This window comes from Tursiops truncatus, chromosome X, assembly GCF_011762595.2.
Source record: "Tursiops truncatus isolate mTurTru1 chromosome X, mTurTru1.mat.Y, whole genome shotgun sequence".
NCBI classification, from domain to species: domain Eukaryota; kingdom Metazoa; phylum Chordata; class Mammalia; order Artiodactyla; family Delphinidae; genus Tursiops; species Tursiops truncatus.
The window spans coordinates 83470622-83482988 of NC_047055.1; the positions used below are offsets into that span (position 1 = coordinate 83470622).

The window sequence follows — 12367 nt, forward strand, 5'->3', positions numbered from 1 at the left end:
AGGAGAGACATCTCATTCTATGACAAAATCCCCCAAACACCTGTAGATGCCACACATCCAAGGATACAGACCCACAAACTGCTTGGGCACTATCATCTTGAACAGAAACCCAGACAGCTGAGTGACCTCACATTCTGGACATAAGTACTAAATCAGCACAGCTCAGAGGCCTGAAACATACCTCTGAACAGGAACCAGGAATGAAAACCTTAAAATCAGAGCCTCCATACTCAGGGACACAGACCCACAGAATATCGAAACCTCACCATCAGGGAGAGTCTCACAAAAGTTTAGAGTCCCCACACCCTGGATAGCAAAAGCACAAAGGGCTCAGAGGCCTCAAACCCAGGTAGAAAATGGACAATCAGCTTGAAGAATTCACAACCTAGAAAACAGGACACCAGGGATTCCCTGGCGGTCCAGTGGTTAAGACTCCGCGCTTCCAGTGCAGGGGGCAAGGGTTCTAACCCTGGTCGGGGAACTAAGATCTCACACGCTGCTCAGCGTGGCCAAGAAAAGAGAAAAAAAAAAAAAAGAAAACAGGACACCAAACAACTTAGAGACCTCGTACCTTAGGACACAGATCCCCAAAAAGCCCAGAGACCTCACACCTGACACAGAAGAGCTCAGAGATTTCACTCTGTGGAACAAAGACGCAAGTAACTCAGATACCACACACCATGGTATTGAGACTCTACATATCAAACTATAGATTAGGGATTTCCCTGGTGGTCCAGTGGCTAAGACTTCGCGCTCCCAATGCAGGGAGTCCGGGTTCGATCCCTGGTCAGGGAACTAGATCCCACATGCCACAACTAAGAGTTCGCATGCCACACTAAGAGTTCACATGCTGCAACTAAAGATCCCGCATGCCAAGACTGAAGATCCCACACACGGCAACGAAGATCCTGCGTGCCAAAACTAAGACCCAGCACAGCCAAATAAATAAATAAGTATGAAAAAAATAAAATAAACTACAGATTAAAGATATCATGACGTAGACGAAGGCCCTCAAGCAGCTCACACCCTGGGACACAGAGCCCCTAAACACCTAGTATCACCGTATGATAAAATGCCCCCATCAGCATTTGAGATTTCACAACTTGGAAGACAGACTCCCAAAATTACTTGTACACTTAACATCCTGCAAAGAGACTAAAAAGCTTATTGACCTCACATTTTGGACATAATTGCTAAATCGGCTCAGAAACCTGACACATGGCTAAACACCACCTTGGAACAGCAACGTGGCCTCAAATTCAAGGAGAGAACCTCAAAAATACAGAGATGTTTATAGTCAGGAACGCCTCAAAATATCAAACACCTCACCACCATGGAAATGGACCCACAAAGACTTCAGAGAACTCATGCCATGGTCAAAAACAAATCAGCTCAGAGATTGCACAAGCTAGGAAGTGTGAGATGTCACACGTTGAGAAGTAGAACCGCAAAGGGTTCAGAGGCCTCACAGCCTGAGATACAGCCTAGAGACCTCACACTCTCAGACACAGACCCCCAGGCATCCCAAGGAATTCACAGCCTGAGACAAAGAAACACAAATATCTCAGTGACCTCACATCCTGTGGCAATGACTCCCAAACATCTCAGAACCTCAGACTGTGGGTCAGCAACCTCCAAATACTTCAGAGGGCTCATACCCTGGACATATAGACCAAAGTACTCAAAGTCTTCACATACTGAGAAGCAGAGCCCCAAACAGTTCATGGACCCTGCGCCCTAGGACACAGATCCCCAAAGAACTAAGAGATCTCACACCTGGGACACTGCCCCTTAGCCAGTCTAGAAGCCTTACTCTGTCCCCTGCAGGTAAGGGGACAGTGTAGGTGGTCTGGTGTTGTGGCTGCTGTCTCCCTCCTCCCACCATGGGGCCAGGGAGGGAACTTTCTCCAGATTCTCCCTTATCCTTCCGATGAGAGTTTGGTGGGGTTCCTGAGGTAAAAACCTGCACTTCAGCCCCCAGAAGCTTCACACTCTCTCCCTAGCCTGCACTCAGCCTCCGGCAAACTGTCAAAATTTCTGGTTTAATGTTCCTTTCATCTCATATAGCTTCCAGTGGCTTCTGCCCCAGGTGAGCAAATGCTCTGGTCCTGTGTCTCCCTGCAGGCACTAGTTTCTCTCCAGATTTCAGGATGACCATCTGTCCTGTGATCTCAGTTCTCTGATGAGTTCACACTGTTGTTAATTTGCTCTCTGTCCAACTTATTTCTTGTTGTAAGGATGGGAGCTTCTTTTCTTCAGTTCCTTACATGTCCAAGTTGAAACCAGAAGTCTTTTCATTTATTTATTTATTTATTTTACTTTTGGCTGCGTTAGGTCTTCGTTGCTACACGCAGGCTTTCTCTAGTTGTGGCAAAGGGGGGCTACTCTTCGTTGCAGTGGGCGGGCTTCTCATTGCGGTGGCCTCTCCTGTTGGTGGAGCACGGGCTCCAGGCACACGGGCTTCAGTAGTTGTGGCACACGGGCTTAGTTGCTCTGTGGCATGTGGGATCTTCCCGGACCAGGGCTCGAACCCATGTCCCCTGCATTGGCAGGCAGATTCTTACCCACTGTGCCACCAGGGAAGTCCCTTTTTCATTTATTTTTTATCTTAACAGCTTTCCTCTTTTTCATCTATTTCTCTTAAGCCATTATCTGTTGTGTTTATTTGTTCTTACATTCCTTCTAGTTTAGTCTTTGTTTCTGAAACGAGTTTTTGTTTTGTTTCTAATTCTTTAATTCTATCACTTCATTTCTGAATTTTTCTCTTTTTTTTAATATTTATTTATTTATTTACTTTTGGCTGCGTTGGGTCTTCATTGCTGCACACGGGCTCTCTCTAGTTGCGGCGAGCGGGGGCTACTCTTCATTGCGGTGGCTTCTCTTGTTGCGGAGCATGGGCTCTAGGTGCGCAGGCTTCAGTAGCTGTGGCACGGAGGCTCAGTAGTTGTGGCGCACGGGCTTAGTTGCTCCGCGGCATGTGGGATCTTCCCGGACCAGGGCTCAAGCCCATGTCCCCTGCATTGGCAGGCAGATTCTTAACCACTGCACCACCAGGGAAGTCCGATTGCTGGATTTTTCACGTTCTGATTTATGCTGTTTTTTCATATCTTGTATCACTTGTTAATCTCTTAGCTCATTTGGAAATACCAGTATGGAATTTTCATTGGTTTCGTAGGCATGTCTTTCTGGCATTCTCTCATTATCCATAGGGATGTTATTCTGCTCCTTATCCTCTTTTTTCTTATAATAACGTTATATGGGATTTGACTTCCTCTCTTTTATATGAAATCAATTTTCTTGAATGTTTAGAAGGGAAGCATGGTTCAGGATGGCTTTTTTAACTTCATGGCTCTATAGCTCCCTCTTCTATTTTTTGTGAAGAGCTCAAAACTATGGGTACTTGCTCTCTGAGATATTGGGGTTTCTGTTCTCCTCCCTCACTTTTATCTGGACCTTCTTTTTCCTTTAACACTATGTTCCTCCTACTCACATTGGATTCTATTCCCAGTGTTTCCAGTGTGGTTGTTTTGACAGTTCATAGGACTCAGACTGTTCCTCCTTTTCAGAATTATTCTTTATCTTTGTGTATGTATGAAAGTTCTATTAATAAATTTTTTTAAATCCCTATGAGAGAGAGAGAGTTGGGGCGGGGTGTGTGTGGTGAGAGAATGAAAACACTAGAATATTATTAATAAAGAATAATGTTAGGGAATACCCTGGTGGTCCAGTGGTTAGGACTCTGCACTCTCAGTGCCAAGGGCCCAGGTTCAATCCCTGGTCAGGGAATTAAGATCCCACAAGCCTTGTGGCAAAAAAAAAAGAATAATGTTAATGTTGGGGAAGGTGGACATCAGGTAGATGGACAGTGATGGCAGGAAGTTTTCCACTGCACACCATTTTTTTTTTTTTTTTGCCACACCGTGTGGCATACAGGATCTTAGTTCCCTGACCAGGGATCAAACCTGTGCCCCTGCATTGGGAGCACAGAGTCTTAACCACTGGACCACCAGGGAAGTCCGTCTACTGCACACCTTTTAATCTTCATTTTTGAAGTAAATGCATATCACCTATTCCAAATTTAAGTAATTCTTTAAATTGTGCCTACAAAAAAAAAAAAAGACCTCAACCCATAAGGACAAAAAGAATTATAGAAGAAAATTCTGGAATGTAATTTGGTATGTGGGAGGCATATGGATGAGTGGTAATAGATATAGCAGACCAGAGAAAGCAAAATTATATACTAGCAGTTGGGAGGATAAAAATCAGCATAATATTGAAAGTGGAATCACCAAAAGACTCCAAAATTAACAGTATCAGGTACCTCTGGAAGTAGGAGTGCATCAAAAACACGAAAAAGTGCTCGACATTGTTAATCATTAGAGACATGCAAATCAAAACCACAGTGAGATTTCACCTCACACCTGTCAGAATGGCTATCATCAAAAACAGACCACAAATAACAAATGTTGGTTAGGATGTAGAGAAAAGGGAAACCTTGTACACTGTTGTTGGGAATATAAATTGGTGCAGCCATTATGGAAAACAGCATGGAGCTTTCTCAAAAAAACAAAAATAGAACTATCACATGACTCAGCAATTCTACTCCTGGGTATTTAACTGAAAAAAAAGCAAAAACACTAATTAGAAAAGATACATGCACCCCAATGTTCATAGCAGCATTATTTGCAATAGCCAAGATATGGAAGCAATCTAAGTGTCCATCAACAGATGAATGGATAAAGAAGATGTGGTACATATACACGATGGAATACTACTCAGCCATAAAAAAGAATGAAATTCTGCCATTTGCAACAACATGGAGAGACTTGGAGGGTATTATGAAGTGAAATGTCAGACAAAGAAAGACAAATACTGTATGATATCACTTACATGTGGAATCTAAAAAATAAAACAACTAGTGAATATAACAAAAAAGAAACAGACTCACAGATACAGAGAACAAACTAGTGGTTACCAGTGGATAGAGGGAAGGGGCGGCAAGAGAGGCGTAGGGGATTAAGAGGTAGAAACTACTATGTATAAAATAAATAAGCTACAAGGATATATTGTACAGCACAGGGAATATAGCCAATATTTTACAGTAACTATAAATGGGGTATAACCTTTAAAATTTTTGAATCACTATGTTGTACACCTGAAACTTACATTGTACATCAACTATACTTCAATATAAAAAATAAGAACTTAGACCCAAACATCTCCAGTTCCACTCCATGAATCTGGAAGGATATAAAATACCTGAACAACTATTAATAATTGACATAGGGACTTCCCTGATGGCGCAGTGGTTAAGAATCTGCCTGCCAATGCAGGGGACATGGGTTCAAGCCCTGGTCCAGGAAGATCCCACATGCCACGGAGCAGCTAAGCCCGTGTGCCACAACTACTGAGCCTGCGCTCTAGAGCCCGCGAGCCACAACTACTGAGCCCACATGCCACAACTACTGAAGCCCGTGTGCCCTAGAGCCCTCATGCCACAACTACTGAGCCCACAAACCACAACTACTGAAGCCCGTGAGCCTAGGGCCCGTGCTCCACAGCAAGAGAAGCCACCGCTCGCCTCAACTAGAGAAAGCCCACACACAGCAATGAAGACCCAACACAGCCAAAAAATAAATAAAATTAAAAGAAGAAAAACACCCACCTTTAAAAGAAACATTTGACATATACAGGACACCAGAGCCAATGAAAACAGAATAAACTTTTTGAAATGCATATAGAACATTTACCAAAATTAGCCATATCCAGAGCTATAGAGTAAGCTTAATAAATTTCAAAGTATTGAAATAATTCAGAGCACATTCTCTGATCATAGTAGAAATATGTGATATCATAAATAACAATATGATAACTAGAAAATCCAGAACTGCTGGGAAATTAAGTAGTACATCACTAAATAACAGAAGGGTCAATGTAGAAATCAAATTAGAAATTAGAAAACTAGGGGGTACAGCCAAAGCGGTCCTTAAAGAAATTTTTATAATCTTGAGTGCATATGTTGGGAAAAGAAAAGCCTGAAATTCCAAGGCAGTAGCAAAAAAAAAAAAAACAGGAAGTACAGAAAACAAAATGGACTAATGGAGTGTCTGGCTCATAGTTAACATTCAAAAAAAAAAAAAGGAAGTACAGAAAACAAACACAAACAAAGTATAGAAAACAAATGTACAAAAAATATATATTAATAACCAAGAGTTGGTTGTTATAAAACTTATTTTAAAAATTGATAAGGGCTTCCCTGGTGGTGCAGTGGTTAAGAATCCGCCTACCAGTGCAGGCGACACAGGTTCAAGCCCTGATCTGGGAAGATTCCACATGCCACAGAGCAACTAAGCCCGTGTGCCACAACTACTGAGCCTGTGCTCTAGAGCCCGCAAGCCACAACTACTGAGCCCACGTGCCACAACTACTGAAGCCCAGGTGCCTAGAGCCCATGCTCCGCAACAAGAGAAGCCACTGCAATGAGAAGCCCACGCACCTCAACGAAGAGTAGCCCCTGCTCGCCACAACTAGAGAAAGCCCACGCAAAGCAACAAAGACCCAACACAGCCAAAAATAAAATAAATTAAAAAATAAAAAAAATTAATAAAGACCTAGAAAAACTAATCAAGAATAAAGAGAGAAGATATTAATAACAAATATCGGGAATAAAAAGGACATCCCTACAGGGGACCGCCCTGGCAGTCCAGTGGTTAAAACTCCATGCTTCCAGTGCAGGGGGCACAGGTTCAATCCCTGGTCAGAGAGCTAAGATCCTGCATGCCGTGCAGTGTGGCCAAAAAAATAATAATAGATAAATAAATTTTTTTTTTAAAAAAGGACCTCACTACAGATCTTATAGACATTGCAAGTATTAAAACATGGTTATGAACAATTTTATGCAAATAAATTTCACAATTTAGATTAAAATAGGTAAATTCCTTGAAAAACACAGCTCTCCAAATGAACATGAGAAGGTATAGACAATCAAGTTTTGGTCACAGTAAGCTGAAATAAAATGAGGTAAGATATATCCCCTTATTCTCCATTTTCTGTAAATAACCATGGAGGCTTGATATTTCCTCCTTAAATGTTAGATAGCATTCACTGGTGAAGCCATCTGGGCCTAGAGTTTTTTGTGGGGGAATGTTGTTGAATCCAACTTCTTTAACAGTTATAGAACAATTAAGAGTTTCTATTTCTTCTAATGTCAATCTTAGTCATTTTATTTTCGGGGAACTTGCCCATTTTATGTAAGATATCAAATTGTTCAAGTTGTTTATTGTATTTACTTATTATCCTTCATATATCTGTAGGATATGTAGTGATATCCTACTTTTTATAGCTGGTGTTAGTAATTTGAATTCTCACTTCTTTCTCTTGATCAGTCCTGCTAGAAAATTTTCAATTTTTTTGACCTTTGAAATGATTAGTAAAACTTATTTCATGAAAAAAAATGTGCCTACATACTGTCATACACTGCAGGTAGGAATGCAAAATAATACAGGACCTATGGAGAAAAATTTGGCAGTATTCATTGAAATTACAAATGCACATATACCCCTTGACCCAGCAAATTCATTTCTGGAAATGTACAAAACAATGCATATGTGATTATTCATGACAGCATTTTGATAGTTAGAAACAGAGGACAACTCAAGAATAAGTAAATTATGGTACATACACACAAAGAAATGCTCAGGAACTGTAAAAAGAGAATGAGAAAGTTCTCTATGTATTGATTTGTAAAGATTTCCAGGATATATGGTTAATAAAGCAAGATGCAAAACAGTGTATCTAGTATGCTACCTTTTGTGTAAGAAAGGGGGAATATGTATTCATACTTGTTTGTACATGCATAAAGGTATTCTGGACAGATACTCACTAAACTAATAAAGATGATTACAGAAGAAAACCCAAGCTCTTTGGCCTGGAATACAAATCCTTCAAGGATATGCTTTGAAGCCAGATTGCCTGCCACTTACTTTGGTCAAATTATTCTTTCTTCACCTGCAACACAGGATAATAGTACCTATCCTCATAGGGTTATGAGGATAAAATGGACTAATGGAGTGTCTGGCGCATAGTTAACATTCAATAAACGTTAGCTCATTTATCATCACAAGTATCTGGCTCTAGCCTACCTTCCCACCCATGTCCTCAACAACTTCCCTACAGCTGTGGCTTTCAAGCCCAACTGTGTATTAGGATCACAGGGATTTTTAAAAAAATACTGAGGCCTGGGCCCCACCCCCACCCCAGACCATACAAATCAGAATCTCTAGGGAAGTGGGTTAGTGGAGCCCAGGCATTGACATTTTTAAACGACACCCCAGATGATTGTGATCATGCCTACCAGATTATGGATTCCCTCAATGCACCTGACACACGTCAGGCTCATTCCTGCCTCCACGCCTTTGCTCACACTATTTCCCGTCCCACTCCCACCCCGACTTGGGAAAACTTCTTCTCCATCCCACATCCCTGCCTGTTGAATTTCTGCTCATATTCCAAGACCTAATTTAGATGCCCTCGCCTCCATAAGGACCTTGCTTTTCTCCGCACACTCCTCCATTTGATGATTTCCTGCTGCCTACAGGATAAAGTTCTCCCCCACCACATATTTATTCCCTGTGCTTGTACCATACCAAACTATTTGCCCTCCTGCAGCCGCACTTATGCCTCAGCCTTTGCAATGCTCTTCCAAACCCCCAGCCTCAACCACACACTTAACCAACTCCTACTCATCCTTCAAGACCCAGCTCATGCAGCACTCCTGTGAAGCCTACTCTGAGCCCCTCTGCTAGTCTCCCTGAGGTAGAGTTAGGTATTCTCTGCCCTCTGTTCCCTCACACTTTGGACTTATTTCTAACACTCAGCACATTGTGTTAATTGTCGTATATTTGTCTGGGTTGCCAGTTAGTCTGAGCTTCTGGAGGGCAAGGATTGTGATTTTTCCATCTCTCTTACTTCCCTATAGCACAGACCCTGAACAAAGGAAGTACTTAGAGAATGTTTGACGAATTCTATTACTCTGTGGGGGTATTCATTCTGAAAATTGCTGGTCTTCCCTTCCTTCAAGTTAAAGCCCTGATAACTGAACAAAATAATCTAAGACTAGTATGAACATCACTGAGGAAACCGGTTTATATCACCTATTTCATTTTAGCCCATTTCTGTCCATAGACTCTAGGGCTAAGATCTCAATACCTTATTTACATTGTATTATCAAGCCAGGCTTTGAGGTCTAAGATCTCATTAAGATTAACAAGCCAGCCTTTCAGTACCACCCCCTCAACCAATTCACTGCCTGACAAATTGTTTTGCTTAGTCAATTGTCCTCACCTAGGCTATACATTAAAAAATCAGCTGGAGAGCTTTTCAACATCCTGCTGCTCAGGACGCCTGGCAGGCCGGTTACATATGGGGGAGGGTTCCAAGCATCAGTGTTTCTTGAAGCTCCCCAGGCGATCCCAAAGAGTGGTCAAGGTTGAGAGCCACTGGTAGATTTAAAGCCATACAGCTCTCACCACCGGCTCTGCCCTTTTATTTTTTCCTCCTTCCTACCCTTGTCTCCACGCTCCTCTCCTCTCCCTCTCACTGGCTTGTTCTCCAGTCGTTCATACTTATTGCGTTGATACGACCCGCATGGCAACTGAGTAGTGGAAACCGCACTGAGCTGGGAAAGCCTGCCCCTTTGTGGTCTTGGCCCTTCACTCTGGATCTTTGTTTCCTCTTGAGTCGAATGGGGGATCATAACACTTGTTCTGCCTTCTTAAGAGGCTTGTGTGAGGAGCACAGGAAATATTGGACCCTAAAGTTCTTTGGGTGCTAGAGAGCTCTGTGGAGATGTAGGGAATATCTAGAGCTGCACGACCAGCATAGGGGCCACACAGTGTTAATACCACTCATGCGAAACAAGACTATATCAGGAATTCCCTGGTGATCTAGTGGTTAGGACTCTGAGCTTCCACTACAGGGGGCACAGGTTCGATCCCTGTTCAGGGAACTAAAATCCTGCAAGCTGCGCAGTACAGCCAAAAAAAAAAAAAAAAAAAAGACTATATCATGTTTGCAAAATAATGAGACATGCATGGACATGAAAAATTCCTAATTCAGGACAGTGGTCACTGGGGGAAGAACGGGATGCGCCTGGGGAATTGCTGAGGGGGATTCAACTGTACTGTTAATGCTCTCTTTAAAAAACCAAATCTGGGGAGTTCCCTGGTGGTCCAGTGGTTAGGATTCGGTGCTTTCAGTGCCGTTCAATCCCTAGTCAGGGAACTGAGATCACGCAAGCCGAGGGGCGTGGCCAAAAGGAAAAATAATAAAATTAAATAGATAAAAAATTAAAAGCCAAATCTGAAGTAACTATGACAAAATGTGAAGGTTTGATAAAACTGGGGGTGTTTTCTACCAAATGTAAAATAGCTAGTGGGAAGCAGCCACATAGCACAGGGAGATCAGCTCAGTGCTTTGTGACCACCTAGAGGGGTGGGATAGGGAGGGTGGGAGGGAGATGCAAGAGGGAGGGGATATGGGGATATATGTATACGTATAGCTGATTCACTTTGTTATACAGCAGAAATTAACACACCATTGTAAAGCAATTATACCGCAATAAAGATGTTAAAAAAAAAACTGGGGGTGTTTTATACTATTCTTTACTTTTCTGCACATTTGAAAAGAAGATAATAAAATAACTATACAACAGAAAGATATAAACATTTTTAAAGCAAAATAAAATACATTTTCTCAACTAGAGAAAGCCCGTGCACAGCAATGAAGACTGAATGCAGCCAAAATAAATAAATAAACAAATAATTAATAAAAATAAAAAACTATTAAAAAAAAGAAGCCATTTTATCACACCAGTCAGAATGGCCATCGTTAAAAGGTCTACAAATAACAAATGCTGAAGAGGGTGGAGAAAAGGGAACCCTCTTACACTGTTGGTGGGAATGTAAATTTGTGCAGCCACTATGGAAAATATGGAGGTTCCTTAAAAAACTAAAAAGAGCTCTCACCTTCTGAGATGGCCTACTCTGTCTATGGAGTATGTATTTCCCTGAATAAATCTGCTTTCACTCAAAAAACAAAAAACTAAAAAGAGATGCCATATGATCCAGTAATCCCACTCCTGGGCATATATTCAGAGAAATAGCAGCACTATTTACTATTGCCAAGACATGGAAGCAACGTAAATGTCAATCTACAGATGAATGGACAAAAAAGATGTGGTATATGTATACAATGGAATACTACTCGGCCATAAAAAAGAATGAAATAATGCCATTTGCAGCAACATGGTTGGACCTAGAGATTATCATACTAAGTGAAGTAAATCAAGAAAGAGAAAGACAGGGAATTCCCTGGCAGTCCAGTGGTTAGGACTCGGCACTTTCACTGCCGAGGGCCCAGGTTCAATCCCTGGTCGGGGAATTAAGATCCCTCGAGCCATGCGGCATGCCAAAAAAAGAGAGAGAGAGAGAGAAAGACAAATACCATATGATATCACTTATATGTGGAATCTAAAATATGACACAAATGAACTTATCTATGAAACAGAAACAGACTCACAGATGTAAAGAACAGACTTGTGGTTGCCAAGGGGGAGGAGAGGTGGGGGAAGGAAGAACTAGGAGTTTGGGATTAGCAGATGCAAACTATTATATCTAGGATGGATAAACAACAGGTCCTACTGTATAGCACAGGGAGCTATAGTCAATATTCTGTAATAAACCATAATGGAAAAGAATATGAAAAAATATATATGTATGTATAACTGAATCACTTTGCTGTACACCGGAAACTAACACAACATTGTAAATCAACTATACTTCAATAAAAAAAAGAGAGAGAGAAGCCATTTTAGGCCTAAACCATTTTGTGATCTAAGCCTGGCCACAATGCTTGCCCTTGAACAGGTCTCAGTAATAATGATCTTAAGGGAACAAAAGAACAAACTGTTGTAAGGCAAGAGAAGTAATAATAGCAAAGATAATAAATCAGTTGTAAAGACTCCCAGTTCTGTTTCAAGGGTAAAGATTAGCCAGAAGCACTTTCTTGAGCTGTTTTGCAGAATTCAAACCCCCTCGGGTGCTCAACCACCAGATCAAGTGGAACCTAAAGGATGATGATGCTGACCTTTGCTGATGTCATGACTTCAACTATAGCTTGGACTCTGATGACCTTTGCCCCAATTCTATGCTGAAATCTCCTCTGCTCAAGCCCCTCCATGTGTATGCATACACCACCCAATCCCCTTCATGAATATGCATGCACCCTTAGCTTAAAACTTCCCCAATTTTGCTGTTCGGGGAGATACCGCTTTGGAAAAAATCCCCAGTGTTCTCCTTATTTGCTGCAA

At 41.7% G+C, this 12367-nt stretch overlaps 1 non-coding gene across 1 annotated transcript; it reads left to right on the top strand.

Moving 5' to 3' along the window:
* Nucleotides 1–11366: 11366 nt before the first annotated feature.
* Nucleotides 11367–11439, top strand: TRNAE-UUC (transfer RNA glutamic acid (anticodon UUC)). The gene has a single exon. It is a non-coding gene; the product is annotated as a tRNA-Glu (tRNA).
* Nucleotides 11440–12367: the final 928 nt, after the last annotated feature.